This window comes from Ciconia boyciana, chromosome 11 (assembly GCF_034638445.1).
Source record: "Ciconia boyciana chromosome 11, ASM3463844v1, whole genome shotgun sequence".
In the NCBI taxonomy this organism is placed as follows: domain Eukaryota; kingdom Metazoa; phylum Chordata; class Aves; order Ciconiiformes; family Ciconiidae; genus Ciconia; species Ciconia boyciana.
In genome coordinates, this window is record NC_132944.1 from 22,173,654 (window position 1) to 22,194,150 (window position 20,497).

Sequence of the window (20,497 nt, forward strand, 5' to 3'; positions counted from 1 at the left end):
TCCCATCCGGGCATTTCACGGTGCACTGCCACCCACTCGTGGGCGAGGGACCTTCTCCCAGCTGCTGGGGGTGGACAGAGCTGTGAGCAAGCCCGCTGGGCTGCTGTGCCTCCAAAGCTGGCTGGTGCCAGCTCCCCTCACCCCAGGGTGCCTCACCAAAATAGCTGCTATGGAAAGAGGTTTGTTGACTTTTTTTTCTTTTCCTTTTCTTTTTCTTTCTTTTTTTTCTTCCTGTGCTCAAACTTCCCCAGACCTCCTCAGAAGGCTCTGGCATATCATCCTACAGATGTGGCATAGAAGCCCTGGTTGCAAAATATATCCGGCATGGCAGTTGGTAGTGTTGTGCAATCTCCATCAACTTACGGAAACCACTGTGAGATACTATTAAAGAGAGAGTCCGGCCCCATCCATCACTCCAGCCGCAGTCACGTGTCCCGCTGTCAGGCAGAAGGGCACAGACAGGCAGCGCAGGGGCTGTAGGCACCAGGAGAGCTTTCTTTTGCAGTGGGTGCTCTTGTGCAGGGGCGGATGAGATATGACCTCTCTTCCGGCACCCTTTGCTGTTCAGACCAGATCTGTTGCGTTGCCACTTACGCCCTACCATTAAATATTCCTCTTCAGTGTCTGCCAGCGCTGCTGGTTTCATGTCAGTGGTCATAATCCGGGTGATCGTGAACGGCCATGCAAAGCTCAGCGGGGAAACATGGCAGAGATGATGGTTATAGTAGCTCTGAGAGGCCAGACATTGGCGGGGAGTATGAAAGCCGCTGTTCAGATCTCAACATGTTTCCTTTTTCTCAACCCAGCAGAGACCTCCCTGTGGGCTCTGTGGCCCAGGCTGTCCTCTGTGGCAGTCAGTGCAGTGTGCGCAGTCAGACTGTCCTGGCGTGGGACAGCCCGTGCCACCATATCTGACACCAGCAAGCACGTGTGAGAAGGAGCTGTGGCAGCCGGAGGCCCCAGGTATCTCCCTTGCAGGAGAAGGATGTGCAGGTCAGAGGATGCTGTAGGGACTCAAAGCCGGAGGGATTGGAGGTGTTTGCAGGAACAAGGGCATCCACGCTGTTCCTATGCAGCTGGCTGGCTTTTTTCAACTAAAAGGGAACCCTTTGGATGAGCAACACCAAACGGGGAGCAGGACTCTACCTGCCCATGTGCAGAGAGGCTCCTGGAGGCAACGTCTGGGCTGGCGATGGGGCATCCCCCTATCCTGCATCTCTGTTCTCTGGGGCTCTTGCTAGTCGCCCTCCCAAATAAGCGGGGCCTTGGCTGCAAGGGAGCACTTGTGCAACAGCCCGGGTCTCCTGGATTGGCAAGAACATCAAGGGCTGCGAGGATGGGCTGGCAACCTTCAACCATGGGCAGACTTGGGCAACGGGCCACAGGACGTGGGTCTCGCCACCCCTATCCATCCCTGTCCTTGGGGCACCTTCCCCACCAACCCCAATGGCTGTGGCAGACACCGCAGAGCACTGGGAAGGGACGCAGCGCTGGCGCGAGCAGCCGTTGCTCACCCATCACTGACGAGCCCTGCTCGGCGTGGCAGGCTCTTTATCACCGCGGCTTTATTGCACCTTATTGCACGGCACCTCCTGGCCCAGCTCATCCTCTCCTCCGGAGCTGCCTCTCGCCCATCTTGCTCTCTGCAGGCATATTAAATCCCCGAGGTCTGCCCAGGAGAAATTGCCACCGCTCCATTACCCTGCTGTCAGCATCCGCTGCACTTGTGAGAATCAGGCTCTGCATCAGAAAATAATAAAGGCAATATTATGAGCAGAGAGGAGAGGAGATTAAAAAACCTGTTTAAAGAGCCTTCTGGTCCCTGTGCTGTTTATTGCACATCGTGACTTTGGGTTATTTTTGTTGTCACTGAAGTTGGACTTTTAATTTTCCTCTGATCGTCAAATGACTGGTTTGTAATTTCCCTATGGCTCTGAGGATTTTAAAAGGCTGGTTTTTTTAAGTACCTGTTGCTCCCCAAGATCAGCTAGTGATACTTTCTCTGCTAGTTGAAGTGCTGATTAAATCCTTTATTTAGCCAGACCACAGTCATGGCATGCACCGGGTCCAGCCCTGAGGCTGAGCCAAACTCACAGTGGCAGTGACAGAGCTGCTTGGGGACGGCTTCGTGTCCCAGTGCTGGGCTAGTTCTGTTCTCCTTGGGATCTTGCTGCCACACTCACCTTTATCCAGGACGGGTTTTGTTTTGGTTTGGTTTTTAATGCGATTTACTTTCCAGGGTGTTTTGGTCAATTTTCACCCTTAATGCCTTTGGCTAATGAGCCTGCTGAATTTCACAGAACGGTTTTCATGCACTGACACGTTTGTGCTGTGGGTTGGCAGCACTGTAAAGGGAAGGTATTTCAGTCCTCCAGCCAAAAATGCTGTCTCCTCCACCCCCATGCCAAAGACTTTATCTGTGATAGGATTTTTTTTGGTGGTGGTGGTTTTTTAATTAATGCCTAACCGCATACATAAATCCCATGAGCTGCAGAAGCGGTGCTGGGCATTGGTACCGTGGAGCTGTCACGGGCTGATGCCACAGTGAGGGCTGTATGGGGACGTGGCAGCGCTGGCCCTGGCAAGCGTGTCCAGCGTGGACATGCGGCCGTTGCCACCTACCCTGCCTGGGTGCCGCCTGCCTTGGCGGCAGCGCCCGTCTCTGTGCTGACGGGTTTGTGTAATACCTCCCCAGCCAAGGCGCTCAAAACGACCTGGGGTGACTTAACTGATTTTATTGCAGTGCAGGTCTTTGTCAAGCCTGAAGAGTTTCACCGACGCGAATCTGGGATCCACCACGTAAGCAGCTCTGCCTGCAGCTCCAGGGCAGACGTCTCTTCGGCTGGCCCAGCAGCAGTGGAGGAGGGTCGGTCTTGGAGATGTTGGCTGGCAGCAGACCTCCAGCACTGTCGCTGGCACTAGAGCAGCTCAGCTCTGGCTTCGCCCAGCCAAGTCCTGCAAACCTCCAAGGACGGGACTCCTTGCCCCTCTGTGGAGCCAGCCCATCGCCGCACTCTCATCCCACCGACGGCAAGAAGGAACAGGTAGGGATGAGCACAACGCCGTGCGCGGCTCCTTCAGGCACAGCTCTTGGGCACAGGGCCGTGGCAAACACCGTCGGTGTGAGGGCCTGGTGGAGAAGGATGGGCCATGACAGACGCGGTTGCTGGCCTCTCTACACGGCGGAGCTGCTGCAGGCGCTGCTGGGACGCCTGGTACGCGTGTCTGCGTTGAGGTTACTTATCGCCTGCGATGCGAGTGCAGCAATACCTGTGCCGTGCGTGCACCCAAAGGGAACCGGAGGTGAAAACCCACCTCAGGAGCTACTGCTTCGGTTTGGTTTGCTGTCCTCTCTTTCCCCACCCTGCTCCCCTGCCCTGCGTGTGCAGAGCCCTCCCGAAGGCGAAGAGGTTGCTTTGCTGGAGATGAGCCCAGGTCCAGTCCCTGCTCACCGCTGCCTGAGAGAGCGCTCTGCCTCTCCTCCGGTCCATCCCTCTCCGTCCTCCCAGTCCCGGGGAGCCGGCTTTGGAACTCCCCCACCAACAGGTCATGCTGGCACCAAAGACTAAAATTAAAAAAAAAAATCCACATGTTTCTAAAGAAAACTCCAGGCTGAGCTTTCCCAGCTGGAGGGTAGGGGACGGTTGCTTTGTAATCACTCCCGGCTTACTGTTGAAAACATCTTGGTCAGATTTTTATCAGTGCCTGAACAGGAACAGCCTTGAAGGACTGTCTCTGGGGAGATTAGGTGGTTGCCTAGAACATCGCGCGATGCTCCTGCCCGCCCAGCTGAGATGCATTTTAAGTGACACTGATTTGGTGTCTGGCTGGGGACTGGCATCCCTGGTGCTCAGTGGCAGAGCCGGGTGGCCGCTGTCTGGCCCGGGGAAGACCATGATCTGTCCCACGGTGGGGTGTAAGCATGCGGTTGACTCCTGCTCATGGTGTCAGTGAAGAGCTGGGGATGCCCAGAAGGTGGGTGGGATGAGTTTACCCATCCTCAGAGTGAGGTGAAAGGAGAAAAGGGCAAGGAGGCTCGGGGCTGCCCTGTAACGAGAGGACTGGTATTGGGGATGAGGCTTGAGCTGCAAAGAGGGGACCCTGCAGGGCCGCCTGATGAGGGGACATCTCTGCTGCAGAGGTGGGGTCGAGGTGAGACCAGATGCTGTGAGGGGAGCTGGGCTGGAAGTGGTGAGACTTGACCGTGGTCTTTCTGAGCAGCTCTTGGGCTCAGGTGAGTCCCAAGGAGGTTACAGCAGTCCCCAGGGACCGTGATCGGGGCTGGGAGAGGAACCTGCACAAGAGGAGATGGATACTGAAGAGCAAGAAACAGCAGGGCTGGGCTGGGCTGGATGTACAACAGGCAGGGAGGAGACGGAGCTGGTCCCCTGGGAGCAAGCCTGGGTGCAGGGCCTGGGTGATGGGAGGGAGGGCAGGCTGGACGGAAAGGGGAATGAAGAGCTATGCTCCCACCAGGCAGCCAGCACAGCTCTGGGAGCCCAAACCCTGCAGGGATGAACCCTCTGCTTGGCTGATGCTGCTGCAGATCGGGTGGGAGCATGCTAGACGATCTCTGCGGAGAGCACCGGCCCCGAAAGCCCAGGCACCAAGCGGCATGGGTTGGCTCGCACTCCCCACGGCCTCGAATGCCGACGTTGTCTCCCTCTGCCAGGCCCTTCTGCCATTCCTTCCCTCTGCTTTGCCATCCCATTCTCCTTCATATCCCTATGGAAAGAAAACAAGCCCTGTGCTCCAGCAGCAGCACAACCCAGAGGGGAAGGGGGAGAGCGAGGCCGTGGCTTGCGCTAGCCCTTTGCCACCTGGACGGCGCTGGTGGCTGGGCTGGGAGTGTTGGGCAGCACGCAGGGTTTCCAGTAAGGCTGGGGCCATGGCGGGGGGGCAGGAAGCACGCAGCAGGCAGCAGGAAGCTGGCCGCCACGCCACCCGGCATTCCTGCGCGCTGGAAACCCGAGTCACGCTTCCTGCGGCGTGCCGGGAGCGCCTCCGCCCCGAGCAGCGCCTGCCGCCGGGCTGGATGCGGCCCTGGGGCTGCAGAGCCCCCGCTCTCGGGGACAGGAGCGAAGCCGTGCTTGGTGGCTTCAGCCCTAAGTGCGGGACAGGATGCGCTGGCACAACGGTGTGGCTCCGAGAGGGTTTTCAGCCTTGTTCTCCTCTGACAGCCCGCCAAGTGAGCTCAAGCCTCTGCAAGTCACTCACGTCCAAGTTTACCCTTGCACCAGCGAGCCCACCCAGCGCTTGTGTCCTGGCTGCATTTCCTCCGGCATCTCGCAGCCACGCAAAAAAACCACTGCTCCGCCGCTGCTGCCCTCGGTTGTGACATTGCTGCTCCATTGCCCGGTCCTTTCTTTCAGCGTGCGGGTGAGATTTCCCTCTCGGGGTGCTGGGAGGTGTTGTGACAGCCATTCTGGATGGTGCTGAGCATTGACGGTGGCCGTGCAAGCAGTGGGATGGCCGCAGGAGCCCCCGCTTCTGAGCTGGGCCGGCACAGCTGGCAAAGGGGAAAAGCGGGTGGGCACAGGTGGTGAAAAAAGTCCCAAGGGGCAACTTTTTGGATAGAAAGAGGGTCCTGCTGTTCCCGTTTGAAGCTGACACATGCCAGCACGGCTTAGGAGTGTAAACCGGAGTAATTGAAGCCCCACAGTTCACAGTAGGGGGGAAAAAAAAGTCTCATATTCCCAACCAACATCGCGAGGCCAGTGCAATATATTCTCTAGGCCCAGAAAACTTATTTTTGTGTTATCTCGTATTCCAGTACAAGTCTGACTACCCTGGTGAATAGGGTGAGCTTCTTTGCTGCAGGGTTTTTCCAGCGCAGCTCTGCCATGGGGAGAGGGTCACCCTGGTTCAACTTGCAAACCTCCAGTATTTTTTCCTTGGGGGTGCAGGTGCTGGAAGCGTAAGCCTGCCAGCTTAAGCCTGGCCCACCAGCAATCGCTCTGCTGGCTTGGCTGCCTTTCACAGCACACCTGGAAGCAGACCGATCCCTGTTTGAGCTTCACCAAGCCCCTTGAGCGCAGCCCAGCCCACGGGCTTTGATGGCTCCGAAGTGGCTTGCAGCAAGCCCATGTGAGCGCGGTCCCCGTGTCCCTGCCACCTCAGTCCAGCAGCAAGCCTCACTTGCTAAAAAAAAAACCAAAACCAACCCCAAAACCCCACCGCCAGCTTTTCTCCGGCCGATCCCCCTCGACGGAGGGGTCAGCCCTCTGCCAACCTGCCGCCGTAGGAAGCGGGAGCGGGGCTGGCGGCTGCGGTTTCTCGTGCGGCTGCTTTCCTGGCCGAGATTGCAGGGCTGGAGTAATGAGTTACCCAGTCCTGCGAGGAGAGGAGAGCACAGCGGGAGCCGGCGGTGTTTCCAGGGAAGGAAATCCCAGCGCTTCGTGAGCTCCGCATAATCGTGGGCAGCAAGGAGCAGGAAGCGCTTGTTAGGAAGGAGCGAGGAAACGGAGCTGCTGCCTCGACCCGAGCACACTTTTTAGGAGCGGAAAGTGGGAGTAGGAAGGCGTAAAAGTGCTTTGAGCTTTTGCAGAGGATTGCAAAGGGCAAAGGGTGAGGGGAGAGGGAACAAATACCGGCACGGCGCTCGAGGAGGGGGGACCCAGCGTGTGCGTGCCGTGGAGGGGACTTCACGGTGGAGCCGCTAATTAAATAAGAAAGGCTTGTCTCCATGCTTGTTAGGTTAACTCAGCAGGGATATTGCAAAAGCAAATTCCTTCCAGCAAGTGTAATTAGGGGGCCGGAATTCCTCCGGTTCCTCATCCTCCCTGCGAATCCTGCTAAAGCCATCAGGTGAGGACGGGGGCGAGGGGGGAACACGCAAGTCCTGTGCAATAACAACCCCCCTCCTGGCGCGGCAAGGATTTCACATCAAGGCTTGCCATTTTTTCTCTCTGATTATTCCAGGGTGGAAAATACATGTTCAACAAAACAGGCTCCCTCTCCGGGCTGGGTCGCAGGGCTGCTTCCTCCAGGTCAACGTGCTCCTGTTGGAGGTGGAAAGAGGACTGCGAGGGATCTGGGCAGGGCACCGGCAGCTCCCAGCCCACAGGATCTGGGAGGTGTCCGTACACAGCATGGCGGTCCTGGATGGTGCCGCTGACCTGTCGGCGATCTGCCTCCTCTTCCTTGCCAAGGGGCGCGTGGCTCTAACCCAGCTCATCGCTGCAGTGGGACGTTTCGGGGCTCGCCTGACACGTCACGGCACGCGTTGCCGTGTTTGTGCCAGTGCTGCCCGCGCAGGCAAAGGAGGATGCTCGTGGCGGGCAGCACGTGAAGATGTGTCTCGCCTGGCACCGGGGGACACCAGGTACCTCTGGAAACACAGGGACAACGGGAATTACGTGGCATGGGTGGAGGGGGAGAGCCTGGGGCTGGCTGGAGGCGATGGAGGGCACGGATGGAGGGTGAGGGGTTGGGAGAGGAAATGTGGGGGGAGGAGAAAGGGTGAGCCTGGGACCTTAAAGAGTAATTAGTCAAAGCTGAATTGTTTTTCTAAACTCTTAATGAAAACAAAGAGTGGGGCATGGCCCAGATGGTGCCAGGGGATCAAATAAATGTCGCACTCAGGAAGCAGCTGCTACTGGGAATGTTTCCTGCCAGCCCTGCTGCTGCTCACAGCCACTTTTATTATTTGTTATTTTTCAGGACTGCAGCTGGGGTTTCCCTCCAGCTGTGTGGAAATATGCTTAAGGCTGGTCCACGCCGAGAGGCAAAGGCCTTCTAGGGCTCGTCCCTGGCCCGTGGCAGCGGGCAGCCCCGGGGCATGCAGCCTCCCTTGCCCGGCAGCTGCAGTCACCCTTCTCCGTGGCAAGCTCTGATGGAGCGGTCCTGTCCTCCGGCTCCCACCCAGCCTGGTCCAGCACCATCCCTGGCTCGTACGTTGTGTGCCTTTATCCTGGGTAGGGTTTTATCCAAGGGCAGCGTCCTGTTTCCCTGCCCAACCCCAGCACCTGCCAGTGGGGGTTCAACCTGTCCCTGCTCTGTGTGGTTGGTGTGAATGACCAGAAATCAAGAAATTTGACAAAAATGAACGTTTTGGCTGTTGTTTTCATCTGCCTGCTGCTTTTTGGAGCCAGAGAGTTTTGGGTTTTTTTTTTCTGTAATCCCAAGGGCTAAAATACCCTTGTTTTTAGGGGAAAAAAAAATAGAAATCACAACAAAACCAAAGCTCCCCTGACTCCAGCAGCTGGGATTTAAGAAAAGCACCAAACCTGGCCAGATTAGCTTGTGAGCTGGCAGCCATGGACATTGGTCAGCCTGAGAGCTGGCAAAAGGGAGCTGAGAAGGGATGTGTGGGCCGAGCAGGTCGTAGAGGCTGGTGTCCCTTTGATGGAGGGGATGGTGGCTGAAGCGAGGGGGACTGTGCTCTGTGTCCCATGCTGGCGGGTCTCATCCAGTCCGCCAGCAGCCCCTCTGCTCCCTTTTTTTAGGGCACAAGAGACCTCATTGTTTCACACACACATTTTTCTGTGCACACCAGTCACGAAAGCTCAGGTTGTGCCAGTCCCACAGCTTTTCTGGGCTTTCCGAGGCCCCTGAAAACGTGTGTGCAAAGACCTGACCCGGTAGAGAAAAGGGCCCGTTAATGCTACCATGGAGGGAAAGAGCACAACATGCGCTCAACCCCTTATTAGCCAGCAGAGACTCTACATGGGGCTGCACTTTGGTGGCACAAAACAGTTGGAAAGCTGGCTTTGTAGGGCAGCTGCTCCCAGACCAATGTGCTTTTAAGACATAAGGATCATGGTGGGTTGGTGTACATTCAGATATTTTATTGGGAGACCAGATGTAGGGACCACTCAGGTCCCTCCGGAGGAACCGTGTGCTCAGCTCCTGCCCCTTGCTTTTTATACATGGAAAAAATATCAAATGTGCAATGTTATGGCACAGCGTGATCTCTAGAGGATGTAATTTTCCACCCAAGCCCTTCTCTGGGTGCCCAGGAGGATGAGCATGGAGGGTTTGCTGAGGCTCGTGGTTGGCTTTCATCCATGCGGGGGGTCGGACACCTCTGAGCAGGCTGCCCCACTGCTCAGGGATGGGGATCGTCCCAGGCAGGAGGTATGGGGCCTCGTGAGTTCCCAAACGAGGGGAAGGAGCTGGGCAAAAGGAAGCAGCCGTGGAGCAGTCAGCACTGGCGAGGACGGTGCAGGAAAACCCCGCGAGCCCGGGGTTCGGCAGCACAGCCCCGGCTGTGGTCCGTCACGCTGGCAGGGCAGGACCCTCGCTACCGAGCCGTGTCCCAGGAGTTTTGCTCCAGCCAAACCGTCAGCTCTGGCCGTTGCGGCAATTTGGAGATGCCTGCTGGGGGTTTTGGGCTGGGTCAGGGTGGGGGGCTGTTTCCCGGCTGTGATGGCCAAGGCTTTGCCAACTCATGCTGGAGACACCACTTTCCTGCCCGTCATAGCGTGTCCCGGGATTTGCGGTTACGTCCTCAGAGCTGTTTGATCCGCTAAAATTGCAGCTGATCAAAGGGGCAGTTTATGAGAACAAAACACTGGGTGACTTCCTCTGGTGGTGCCAGAGGCAGCCCTTTGGAGGCGGGATACAAGAAAAGAAGAAATCTTTTAACTACTGAGTTTCTTGGCTCCTCACGTAGCTGCTTCTGCGGGATGGCCCTGCAGCGCAGCCCAGGCAAGAGCCGAGTGAGAGAGTTTTTTTAAAAAATAAATAATATATGTATATTCTGATAGATTACCTTGGATTTCCATTTCTACACACACACATATTTAAAAAAATGCAAATTCCTGCAATTCCAGGCTTGTGAACAAGCTTGGCTGCTGCAGTAATGCAAAAGCAAAACATTCAATTGCTCGCCTACTGAACAAGCGCAGAGCAAAAGCCCGGCGGGCCCATCAGGTTTGGGGTTTGCACATCAGTTGGGAGAGGGAAATGATGGCAAAAGCAGGAGCACCTGCCAGCCAGCCACGATCACCCCATTCCCTCTGGTCCCATGTTTCTTTCCATGAATGTTTTGGTTGTTAACATAGGATTTAATTATTTTTGCTTGGACAGGGGAAGAAAGAGACAGCTAACGATGGCTCTCCTGCAGTAATAAGCGTGCAGCGGTGGCTGCACATTGCCCTCGTGCCTGAGACGTGGGGAGTGACACCAGCATGGGAAGAGGCTCATCCCAGGTAGATGTGCCAGGCTGGATCTCGGCTGCAGGCTCCCCCACGGTCCCTGTGCTGGACGACCCTCCAAAGCTTCCTGACTCTCTTTTTGGCCTATCTAGTGAATTGGGAGGTTTGCTGTCGAACGGAGGCCGTGTTGAGCATCGTTTGTGGAAGCTGGAGCGTCCTCCAGGATAGTTGCACCAACCCTGATGGTCTCAGGAGTGGATGGGATGGGCTTTTTGGAGGGACTGTGTAGGAGTGACCACCACTCCGAAGGGACTCAGGTAGGGGTTCAGAGCAGCGCTCCCGAAAGAGACCTTTCTGTGCTGGTCCGTGTATTACCAGAACATCGAACTGCTGAAAACTGAACCAGTCCCATTGCACGGGAGCGGGAGGAGAAGGGCGGAGAACGGAAAGTCACCCGGTGGTGGGAAGCATTAAAGAGGGCTGGGCAGAGGGGTGCTCCCCACCCGCCCTCCGCGCTCTGCAAAAAGCCCGCTCCCCAGGTAGAGGAGGAAGCTGGCAGTGACGATGCGCGCTGGATGTCACCGTGCAATCAGGGAGACTATTTATAGGTCGCTAATTGATTAGGGCAGCCACAGCAGGAGGAAATGACTTTCAGGAGTGACAGAAAACCCCAGTGCCCGGCCAGCTTTGGAGAGGTCTCGGGGAGAGCAGAAAGTTCTGAAACGATCAAAACACTTTGGAAAGAGGCGTTTGGCTGGAATGGTGCCTGACTTGGGGTACAGCCTGAAGAGAAGTTGCATACCTGTCTGTGCTGTTTGGGGGGGCCCCTCGGTAGGACAGAGCTGCCGTTGGTCTGGGAAGCCCCTTGGAAATGCTGGTGGCTGTACTCTGCGCTGGGGCATGAGACGGAGCTTTTGGCTCTCCTCTGTAGCCATCCCCGAAGGGGCTCTCTGTCTCTTCTGAGCTCCAGTTAGAGGCTTTGTCCCCAGGAGGGGCTCTCAGGATTAATTCATTAAAAGCTGGTAAGCAGAGCTGACACCAGCTCAGAGAATGCCTTAAATGCCAGCTGACGTCCTCCTAGGTGGGACGCTTTTCTTCCTTGACTTCTTGAGCGAGACGTGTTCCCTCCAGCCAAGGGTTGACCTCACCGTTGGCCATTGGGCTACTCAAGTCAGAGCATCTCAGAGCAATCGCAGCTTTTCCTCACAGCCTGGAAGATGCCAAGTTGATCTCAGGAATAAACCTGGGCAACGTCATGTGCCCGTGACAGGGAAGAGCCCGTTTTCTGGAGGTCCTGATGTGAGATCCCAGCCTGCAAGGATGCAAATAATGGGGAGCCGGTCCTGGCCATGCTGGGGCTGGCCGAGACGAGTGTGCTGAGCTGGTGTGAGCTGCAGGAATGCACTGTCTCCAAGTCCGCTCGTTTGGAAATGGTGCTCTTTTCAACGGTTCTGTTATCAGATGGAGCGTTTCCTTCATCAGTGTTAATATCCATGTAGTGAAACAATGAAAGGGCTTCCTATCAGTTCCAAATAGGACGTGAAAAGCTCTCAGCGTTAAGAGTAGAGGATGCTGGAATAGGGCAATGGGAAACGCCTGAGTCACTGAAATGCCTCTTTGATTCCATGAGGCTGATATGTTCAAAAGGGAAGAAGAAAAAAATAAAAAGAGAGAGAGCAGAGCTAGTTAATGATCTGCGGGACAGAGGACAGGAAGGGCCAGCGCTTGCAGCGTGGGCCCTGCAGAGGAGGGGAGGCACAGAGGGATGTCTGGCAAGGGCTTTGGAAAGTGGAGAGTGCAGCAGGGAACCGAGCGCAGTGAGCTGCCTAGTTTGTTTTTGGAGAGGGACGGTGGAGAAAGCCTTCCCCAGCCCAACCCCGCGCCTTCGTCCTGCTGCCTCTTGGCCAGCGTGTGCCAGCTTTGCTCTGCGTTGCGGAGCGCTGCGGGGCCGGTGATCCCGAACCCGAGCAGGGCTGTGCAGTGCAGCGCAGCGTGGGGCGAGGACACAGGCCAGGGCAATGCTCTCCAGCACACATCGGAAGGGCTGAACGTGTCCCCGATGCTCTGTGCGGGTGTAGGACGTAGCGGTTCCTTTTCTTCACATCTCCCTTTTGCACTGGCAGACCTAGCTGGGGCGAAGCCGCCGGGTGGGTGCGGAGGGGCTGCTCTCGGGGTTTGTTGAGCAGCATCGGCAGCGCTGCGAGGCTGTCCTGGGGACTTCTGGTGCACGGAGGCAGCACCAGCCATCTTCCATCCCACGTGCGGGAAGCTTGCCTGCAAGCTGCCCCTGCAGCCTGTGGGATTTAGGCTGTCAGTCCTGCTCAACTCGGGGCCGAGGAGATGCAAAACTTTTAGATCACTGCGATTTAACGCTCCCTCCAAGCGCCTCAGACTTACAGTAGGGGAGGGGAAAACTGCTTTGCAAAGCACCCAAGGTCACCAGCCTGCAGCACAGAGGGGCTGACCGTTTCCATTGCCTGTTATCCTGGCTGGAGGACGTGCACAGCAGCTTGTGCTGGAGCTGTGCGTGCAGGCAGGAGCGAGGGATTTGCTGAGATTGGGCAGCACCTGCTGTCCTGGGGCAGAGGGAGCAGGATATCCCCAGCCGGCAGAACTCCCTGCCTTGGAGCGGGGCAGGCGGCCAGGGCAGCGTGGTCGCTGGCTGCTCTTCTGCTGGGACCGAAGGTCTCCCTGCCCGTCCCCGCTGGCCAGGTGTAAATCTCAAGGCCACCGAACAAAGACAAGGGCTGTGACGTGTGCCAGGTCAGGGGCTGCAAGCAGATTTTTTGCTGTTACAGGAAGAGCTGCAAATACTTTAGAGGTAACCTGTTTTCTCTCTCTGTTTTGCAAACCATCCCCAGTCTCCTGCAGGCAAACACCCCGTCGGGCATAACAACAAATGCCTCACTGTCCTCCCTGGGGAAATTCCTCAGTGAAATGAGGTAGGAACTGCAGAGAGGAGGAACCGGAGGAGAGGAGGGGGTCAGGCCTGCTCCTTCATGGTGGTAAGAGCATTTGGAGCTGCAAAGCTCTGATTAGAATAAATAGAATAGAATAGAATAGAATAGAATAGAATAGAATAGAATAGAATAGAATAGTTGGAAGGGACCTACAACAATCATCTAGTCCAACTGCCTGACCAGAGCTGACCAAAAGTTAAAGCAAATTATTAAGGGCATTGTCCAAATGCCTCTTAAACAGTGCTCAGTGAAGAGCAAGCCCCTTTGTGAGCAGTAGGTTTCTCCCCACCCTGAGAAGCACCATGGAGGGCCGTACCCAAGGGGCACGGCTGCTCCCTGCGCAGGGTGATGGAGCAGGGCACACCCAGAATCGCTCCTCTCCTGGCTGCATGGCCGCAGGTGGGAGGTGCGGAGGTGTCCCCTTGCCGGGAGGCGTGCGGGAGCCCCGTGAGCCTGCTCTCCAGCGATGTGTCCTGTCCTCCAGCCTGGCTTGCTCAGGAGACGCTTCTGGCTCTCTGCTTCCCTCGCTCTGTGGGGAGCCCAGCCCCAGGGAGACCAACGTCCGGGCAATGCGCGGCACAGGCCGGCCCGCTGCGGCTCCTATTCCCACACAGGACAGGGGTGCCCTTTGTGACGGGTGAGAGGAGAGGCGATGAAAAGCTGGGGAGAGACGTCCCAGGGCTGGAGGGAGCCCAGCGCCGGGGGTGAGGGCGGCCGGGGAAGGCTCGCACACAAAGGACCATCCTGTCTTCACACCTGCGGGGCGGCCGGGGTGCTGACAGGGAGGATAATGCCACTGACAGAGGCACGTCGCTGGCAGATAGTGGCAAGGCGCTTCAAATAAAGGCAAGCGGCGCGGTGACAGGAGACGTGCCGGGGCTCGACCGCGCAGGGGAAGGTGGCCGCCATGGGGATGGTGCTGGAGGCCCTGCGGAGGGGACAGGGGGAGGTTGGGGTTGTCTCTCCTCCTCTGTCTCTGCAATGCCTAGGCAGTAATTTGGTGTTTGCTGGGTTGCAAACATCACCGGGATGCTTGGTGTTTGGTGTTTGCAGCACCTAGCATCCCGGTGTCTTGGCCAGGCTGTTTTCCACCACTGTGGGAGAAATAGGTGGTCTGTGTGAGCAGGGGCTGGAGCCGGGGCTTGGGTGAAGGCTTGGAGAAGCTCTCAGAAAAGGCTCCCCCCATCTGCACCTTCTTGAAAAATATATAGCAGACCCCAGCCCATCCATCGGGTCTTTCCAAGAGTTTGCTGAAGTCCCAAATCAGGAACCACTGTGGATTTCCAGCTATTTTTCCTACTAGTCAGGTGTGACTGTGTTTGAACCCACTGCCATGCTGTTCCCTTGGCTTTCTGTGTCTCGTCCAGGGCACATTTACACTCAGGACTGCAGGCAGTCCCTGGGTGGGGCTGGGGTCCTGCAGGAACCAGCGTGGTTGAATTCAGGTGGGCATTCGGCAATGTTTTGCCCCCATCACACTTTGGTGGGTTTCAGCATGGGGCTGCGGTGGGCACCCATCACCAGAAGGCGATGAGCCCGGGCTACCCAGCCCTTTCCTTACAGTGTGTGCCAAACCGCACTTCTTCTAACCCCAAAGTACCAACACTGCCTCTGCTGGGAGAGACGTAGCCCAGGGCTGTGAGGCTTCCCACAAATTCTTTACTGAAAGGGCTGTCAAGCACTGGAACAGGCTGCCCACAGAGGTGGTGAAGTCACCATCCCTGGAGGTATTTAAAAGACTTGTGGATGTGGCACTTTTTGGGACATGGTTTAGTAGGCATGGAGGTGTTGGGCTGACGGTTGGACTAGATGATCTTAAAGGTCTTCTCCAACCTTAATGATTCTCTGATTCTCTTGCTCCCCAGGAGGACCAGGAGCCCTCAGAAGCTGCCCTGTGCTGTGGGATCGCCTCCTCTCATTGGGATGCTGGGGTAACATCTCCCTTGGGTCCTGCTCCCTCCTGCCCGTTGTCACCGGTGCGGGGACAACTGTGCCCACTTCTCATACATCCCCCTGTGGGGGTGAGCGGGGGTTAGGGATGCTGGAGGAAGAGGAGGCGGGGGGGTTCTGTGCATTAGAAAGCAAGTTGTAGATTTAAGCAGGAACGTGCCTTTGCACAGCCTGACGTCCCCGCTGCTTTGGGGCCGGCCGGGGCTGAGCCTCGGCCGCTTCCCCCGGCACAAGCGGGCAAACGCGGGCGGAGGGTGCCCTCCGGCGGCCCCGGCCCCGGGCTCGCCTTCCGCCCGGAGCACGGCCGAGGCCGGGGACCCCCCAGGCTTGTTGAATTAGGCTGCGGGCCGGGGAGTTTGGATGTCTCTTCGGGTTTTTTTTAATTTGTTTGTCGGCATGTTTTCCCTCCTCTGGCCTCTGCTTTTCCCTGGCTTCCCATCTGCTGAACTCCCACCTCTGTACGGCAGCCAAGGGATGGCTGAGACGCCGCGCAGGCATCGAGCAGCGCGGGCTGCTCGGCCAGCCCCTTCCCCGGAGCAGAGGTGGGGGGTCCCTGCAGCCCCAGCCGCATCCCCTGGATCCCCCCCCAGGGCCCCCAGGCCGGCAGGCTCCCACTCAAGGGGTGGCAACAGACCCTTGTCTTTGGGTTCAGGGGATTGGGGAGCCATCCAGCCCATCCGAGTGGGCAGCGAAGGGCTGAGGTGACCCTGAGAGGAGCCTGGCGGGACGGGCACCCTGGGGTGGGCTCTGTTCAGTGCTTGGGTGGCCCTGTTGCGGCCGCCAGCGTGCCCGGCTCGGGCTCTGAGCATGACCCAGCGGGTCTCTTTCCTGTCCCAGCTGGGAAGGGCTGGGTCCCTGCCAGCTTTCCTGTTTGCGTTACACCCCGCCGCTCCCCAGCAGCCTGTCCCTCGCAGGGTGGGGGGCAAGGGCAGCAGCGCTCCCCCAGGGATGCCCCCCAGGCTGGCAGGGCACTGCGACCCTGCTCCCCTCCTGCCGGGACCTACCACGTCCCTCCTGCCCTCCCGCGGGAGGGGGATGGAGGAGTATTTGGGCAGATTAGCCCCCGCCGAGGTCTGAGCAGCCCCAGAGCCCCTTGCAAGCCTCCCTGAGCCGTGGGCCCTTGGGGCTCCGGGGGAGGTAACGGGCAGAGCCCACCGGCGGCTGGCAGGAGCCTTTCCCCTCCAGCTGGGTTTTGCTGCAGCAGGGGAAGGGGGAGACGATGGGCTCCCGGCACCCCCTCCAACAGGTTGTGCCATCCCACCCTAGCACCAGGCCAGCGGTGAGAGATGCCTCCTGGAGCTGTCAGGGGATGACAACGCAGGACGGAGGCTCCCAGCCCTGCCCCACAGATGGGTGCAGGCAGGGCTGCCTTCAAAGCAAAGCGTGGGTGCTCCCCGGCCTGCTGGGATTAGAAAGTTAAGGGCTGGTATTGTTTTCCCAGGTCCAGAGGGGGTGGATACCAGGCAGGATTAGTCTGGCAAAGCTTCCAAATGTGCTCAAAAGGGCACAATAGGACCTTGAAGAGAAGAAGCTGCACCGATGACAGGCGAGAGGAACGTCTCTCAGCAGCCTCTGCCTCCTGACGCAGGCGGGATGCACTTGGGGCAGGTGCTGCTGCTTTGCAGCTCCGTCTCTGCCAGGACACCCTTCCCAGTGTGTCCTGGGACTCCCCCAGCACCGCTGGTCCTGCCGGAGGGCTCATGGGGCGCAGGGCTCTCTGTGGCAGGGGGAGAGAGGAGAGGTGATGGCGGTGAGTGATCTCGGTGCCTCTCTGCTGCCAGCAGCCCAGGGAACCCCTGCATGTCCCTCAGGGTCTGTGCTGCCTGTCCGTGGCTGCCGAAAGGGGTTGAGCCCTTTCCCCCAGGCCATGTCTATTCATGGAGTAGGAAGGTGCCTGTATCGCTGGTCAGATATTTGCTTCTCCAGTTATTGGTTTTATAAATTATATTTGGCTCAAGAAGGACTAAATGCACTGTTGAATTTGGGGGAGTCTGATAGTACCTTGGGGCAGGGGGGGCTCACCATGGCATGGAGCATCCCCTGCGGCAGCCAGCTGTTTCCCAGGGCATCTCTCTGCCGCCCAAGGCCATCGCTGCCATCGGGGAGCTCTGGAGACCCCTGGGATGATGGGATGGGATGTGTGCAGGCACCAGCAGAGCCTGGGAAAAGGGGGGGGCATGCAGGTAAACAGGTAATGCATGCATAGGGGGTACTTCTTTTTTTTTTAAAATAATTTGCAATTAGAAGCTAAAACCTGGAGAGCAACAAAGCCCCTGCTTGCCGGGTTGCTGCTCCCCAGGGTTTCCCCACCCAGAGACCCGCACCAGCACCGCAGGGGCGGCCGCGTGCTCCGGTGCAGCTGTAGAAAGCGTGGTCGCAAGGGGACTGGCAACCAGTGCAGGCGGCCAGCTGCTGGGTGGCACCTCCTGCCCGAAAACATGGCCTTCGTGGGCATGGGTGGGGGGCCCAGGTCTCCTCGGGGGGCTGAGAGACGGGCAGGCTGGATGCGGCCCCAGCAGCAGGGAGCGGGCAGGGTATCGCCTGTGGGGTGCTGCTTCCCTGGGGCACGAGGCGATGCCCTGAGCAGGCCCTGGGCAGGGGAAGCCTGTGCCCGTACATGGGATTTCCCGGAGCGTGCAGGCCCTTTTGTGCCGGTTCAGTCATGTTCCTGCTTACCAGATTTTTTTTTGCTGAAGCCTCAGTCACCAGGAGCCAAATTTAACTGAGTAGAAAGATGTACCTGAGCAGAGCTGCCGAGATTGGCAAACCAGCGCCAGAGGCGTTCACTGCAGCGTAAGGAGCTGCTCCATCAGTGAGCTGCAGTGATTGCCCCGGCTCCTTGCTGAAACCACAGCTTCTCCCGGCAGCATGCAGCACCAGCTTTTGTTAGTCTGTGATAACTTATTAGCCCTGATAACTCGTTAAGTGGTGGGGAACTTGATTGTGTGCCATCGCCTGCCTGGCCCAGCTCCTCCAGCATGGGTCACGCACGGGCTTGGCACTGTCCTGCTCTGCAGCAGCCTGGGTCACACAGCTGTGCCCGGCAGAGGCAGGTCTGTGCTGTGCCATGGATGCACCTGAGCTGCCGGGAAAAGGCAGATGCCCACCGTGGAGCCTCTGCTTTGCCCACGGCCTGTCACATGCTATCTGAAGCACTGCAAACCAGGCTGAGAACCGAAGAGGCTCAACACACCTCAGGCTTCTTACCCACCTGGCCCCAGGATGGCTGGCCTGGAGCAGAGACACCAGACCTGGGCTGGGCTCGCTTTGGGGAGGCTGCGGGGGATCTCATGGAGCAGCCGGAGCATCCGTTAGGCTGCGTGAGGCTGGTGTGCCGTGTTTGTGAAACCCGCCGTGCTTGCGGTTGACCAGAGCGCTGAAATAAGCCCGGCCGGAATTGGTGCACTGCTCTGTATCCTGATGTGGTGAGCAGCTCCGACTGGCAAGGGTGGGGGCAGCCCCACTGGGGAGACTGGTGGCAGCAGGACTGCGGGGGCTTGGCAGCACCGGCACGAGGACCGCATGCAGGGCCCCGCCAGCGCCCGGAAAGCTCAGCCTGGCACTAACGGAACTGTGATAAAAATGAACGTGACCAGGACAGCAGCGTGGGGGAGATTAATGTCAGATTGTCAGAGGGGAGGAAACTAAGGCGGACAGCACTCAAACAGATACTGGAGCGCGTTAGGGGGGCGAAATGGGGTAGATGCTGCTTTTCCCGGCATTGCTGCATCTGCAGATCTGCATCCCCCCCTACAGCCTTTGAGGAGAGAGGAAGGGACGGAGGGTTTGCCTGAAGCGTGTGCATCACCCTTGCCAATCCCTGTCCCGCAATTCCTCCCGTCTCTGCAGGTGGGGGACCTGCCCCTCTGTACCCGCCTGAACACTAACATTAGCAGCGCTTGCTGCCTGACACACTGCTGCACATCTCTTGAGGGTCGCTGCCCGGGCCGGGTTTGCTGGTGTTTCCCACCAGCAAAGCTTTGGCTGTGACAGGAGAGCTCTTGGCTGCAAGAAGGTGCTTCGCCACGGCTGCCCGCGGGAATAAAGCTCTCCTCATCATCGCTAGCAGCTGCTCCGGCCTTGCCTGCATTGCCACAGAAGTTCAGTGTTCGGTGTCTCCCATGCTGCCTGGTCCCCTGGTATCACCACGGCTTCTCCAGGACTCCGCAGCTTCCAGCTGTACAGGTACCAGAGCCCCTCGGAGGCCTCCTTTGCTCCATCACCTTTGGTGACCCCAGTGTGGTTTTCTCTCCAGCCCTCCTTTCTCAGCTGCTCTGTTGGGCAACGTCCATGTCTGACGGGTCGCGCGCTCTTTCCCACCTGAACGAGGCAATCCGTGTCCCTCCCCAGCCCCCCTCCCTGTCCCCTGCTGTGCCCTGGGCTCCTTGTACGTCTCTCCCAAGGGAGCATCCAGCCCCTCAAAACCTGCCCGTGGCGTCGTCCCAAACAAAAGTGTCACCAGGTTAGGTCCAAGAAAAGGCAGCCCCAAACTAGGGCTTAATTAAGCAGCCACAGGAGCTGGGCTCCAGTGGGGCCGTGTCCGCCCTGTTCACCCCTTTGCCCCGCACCCTCCTCTTTCCGCCCCGCGTCCCTCCCGCACCCCTCTCCGCACGCAGAGCCTGGGGCTTGGCCCTCTGCTCGCCCGGCTGAGCCAGCAAAACACCTCAAAACCCCAAACCAGGCTTGGCCGAGGCGGGGGACCGAGGTTCCACCTCCAGGAGGTGCCTCCGCTCTTCCCCGGGGCCCCGCTCCCGGCCCCGCTCCCGCTCCCGGCCCCGCTCCCGCTCCCGGCCCCGCGGCGCGGCGACGCGCGGGCCTGCAGGGACACCTGGTGGCCGCCAGCCTCGCTGCGGGCCCGGGGAGCCGGGCCGGGGACCCTCGGCGGGCAGGGGTTGCACCCCGGGGAGCTGGAGGCAGCCACGGGGCCCGCGGAGGGTCCCTGCCCGCTGGGAGCCGCGGTGGGGAATCGCCCCGCTGACATCCCGGGGTGCGGCTGGGGGGGGCGGCCGGGGGGGACGGAGGCTCTTTTTGCCTACAGCAACCCCGAGCAGCGGCAGCTCCTTCTTTTCTGCCGTAAGAAGGAGAAGAAGGGGAACTGAAGGCTTTTCCCTCCCCTGGGCTGGGTGAAGAGCCAGGGAGAGGCAGTTTCCATCTCAGCCCCTTTCTAGTTTGGTTTCCTTCTCTCCCCTCCTTGCAGGTCTGCAGCGGGAGCGGATGGATGGGCCGGCTGCGGCGCGTCTTCACGCGCCGACCGAGCTATTGCAAAGGCGATGCTTGCTCCTGGTTGTGAAGTTGGAGGTGGCCAGTGCCGGTGTGGGAGCAGACAGCCCCGGGCACAAACAGCAGCGATGGGTGCCAAAATCATCTTCCGCGAGCAGTGAATGGTAAATCTTGCAGGAGCTGGGAGCTGAGAGGCGAGCGTGTGCCGTGCCCGTCTGCCTCAGCTGCGCTTGTTCCCTCACCATATTGGTTGGACAACCAGGGGTG

The 20,497-nt window shown here is 58.5% G+C and overlaps 2 long non-coding RNA genes across 3 annotated transcripts; both read left to right on the forward strand.

Moving 5' to 3' along the window:
* The first annotated feature begins 4,967 nt into the window (after positions 1-4,967).
* Positions 4,968-9,707, forward strand: LOC140658211 (uncharacterized). Of its 2 annotated transcripts, XR_012044657.1 has the most exons (4): positions 4,968-5,379; positions 6,697-6,807; positions 6,922-7,324; positions 7,663-9,707. It is a non-coding gene; the product is annotated as an uncharacterized lncRNA (long non-coding RNA). The 2 variants fall into 2 exon arrangements; XR_012044658.1 differs by lacking the exon at positions 6,697-6,807.
* Positions 9,708-10,043: 336 nt separating this feature from the next.
* On the forward strand, positions 10,044-15,065 carry LOC140658209 (uncharacterized). Its single transcript, XR_012044650.1, has 3 exons — positions 10,044-10,154; positions 12,962-13,105; positions 14,926-15,065. It is a non-coding gene; the product is annotated as an uncharacterized lncRNA (long non-coding RNA).
* The last annotated feature ends 5,432 nt before the right edge of the window (positions 15,066-20,497 follow it).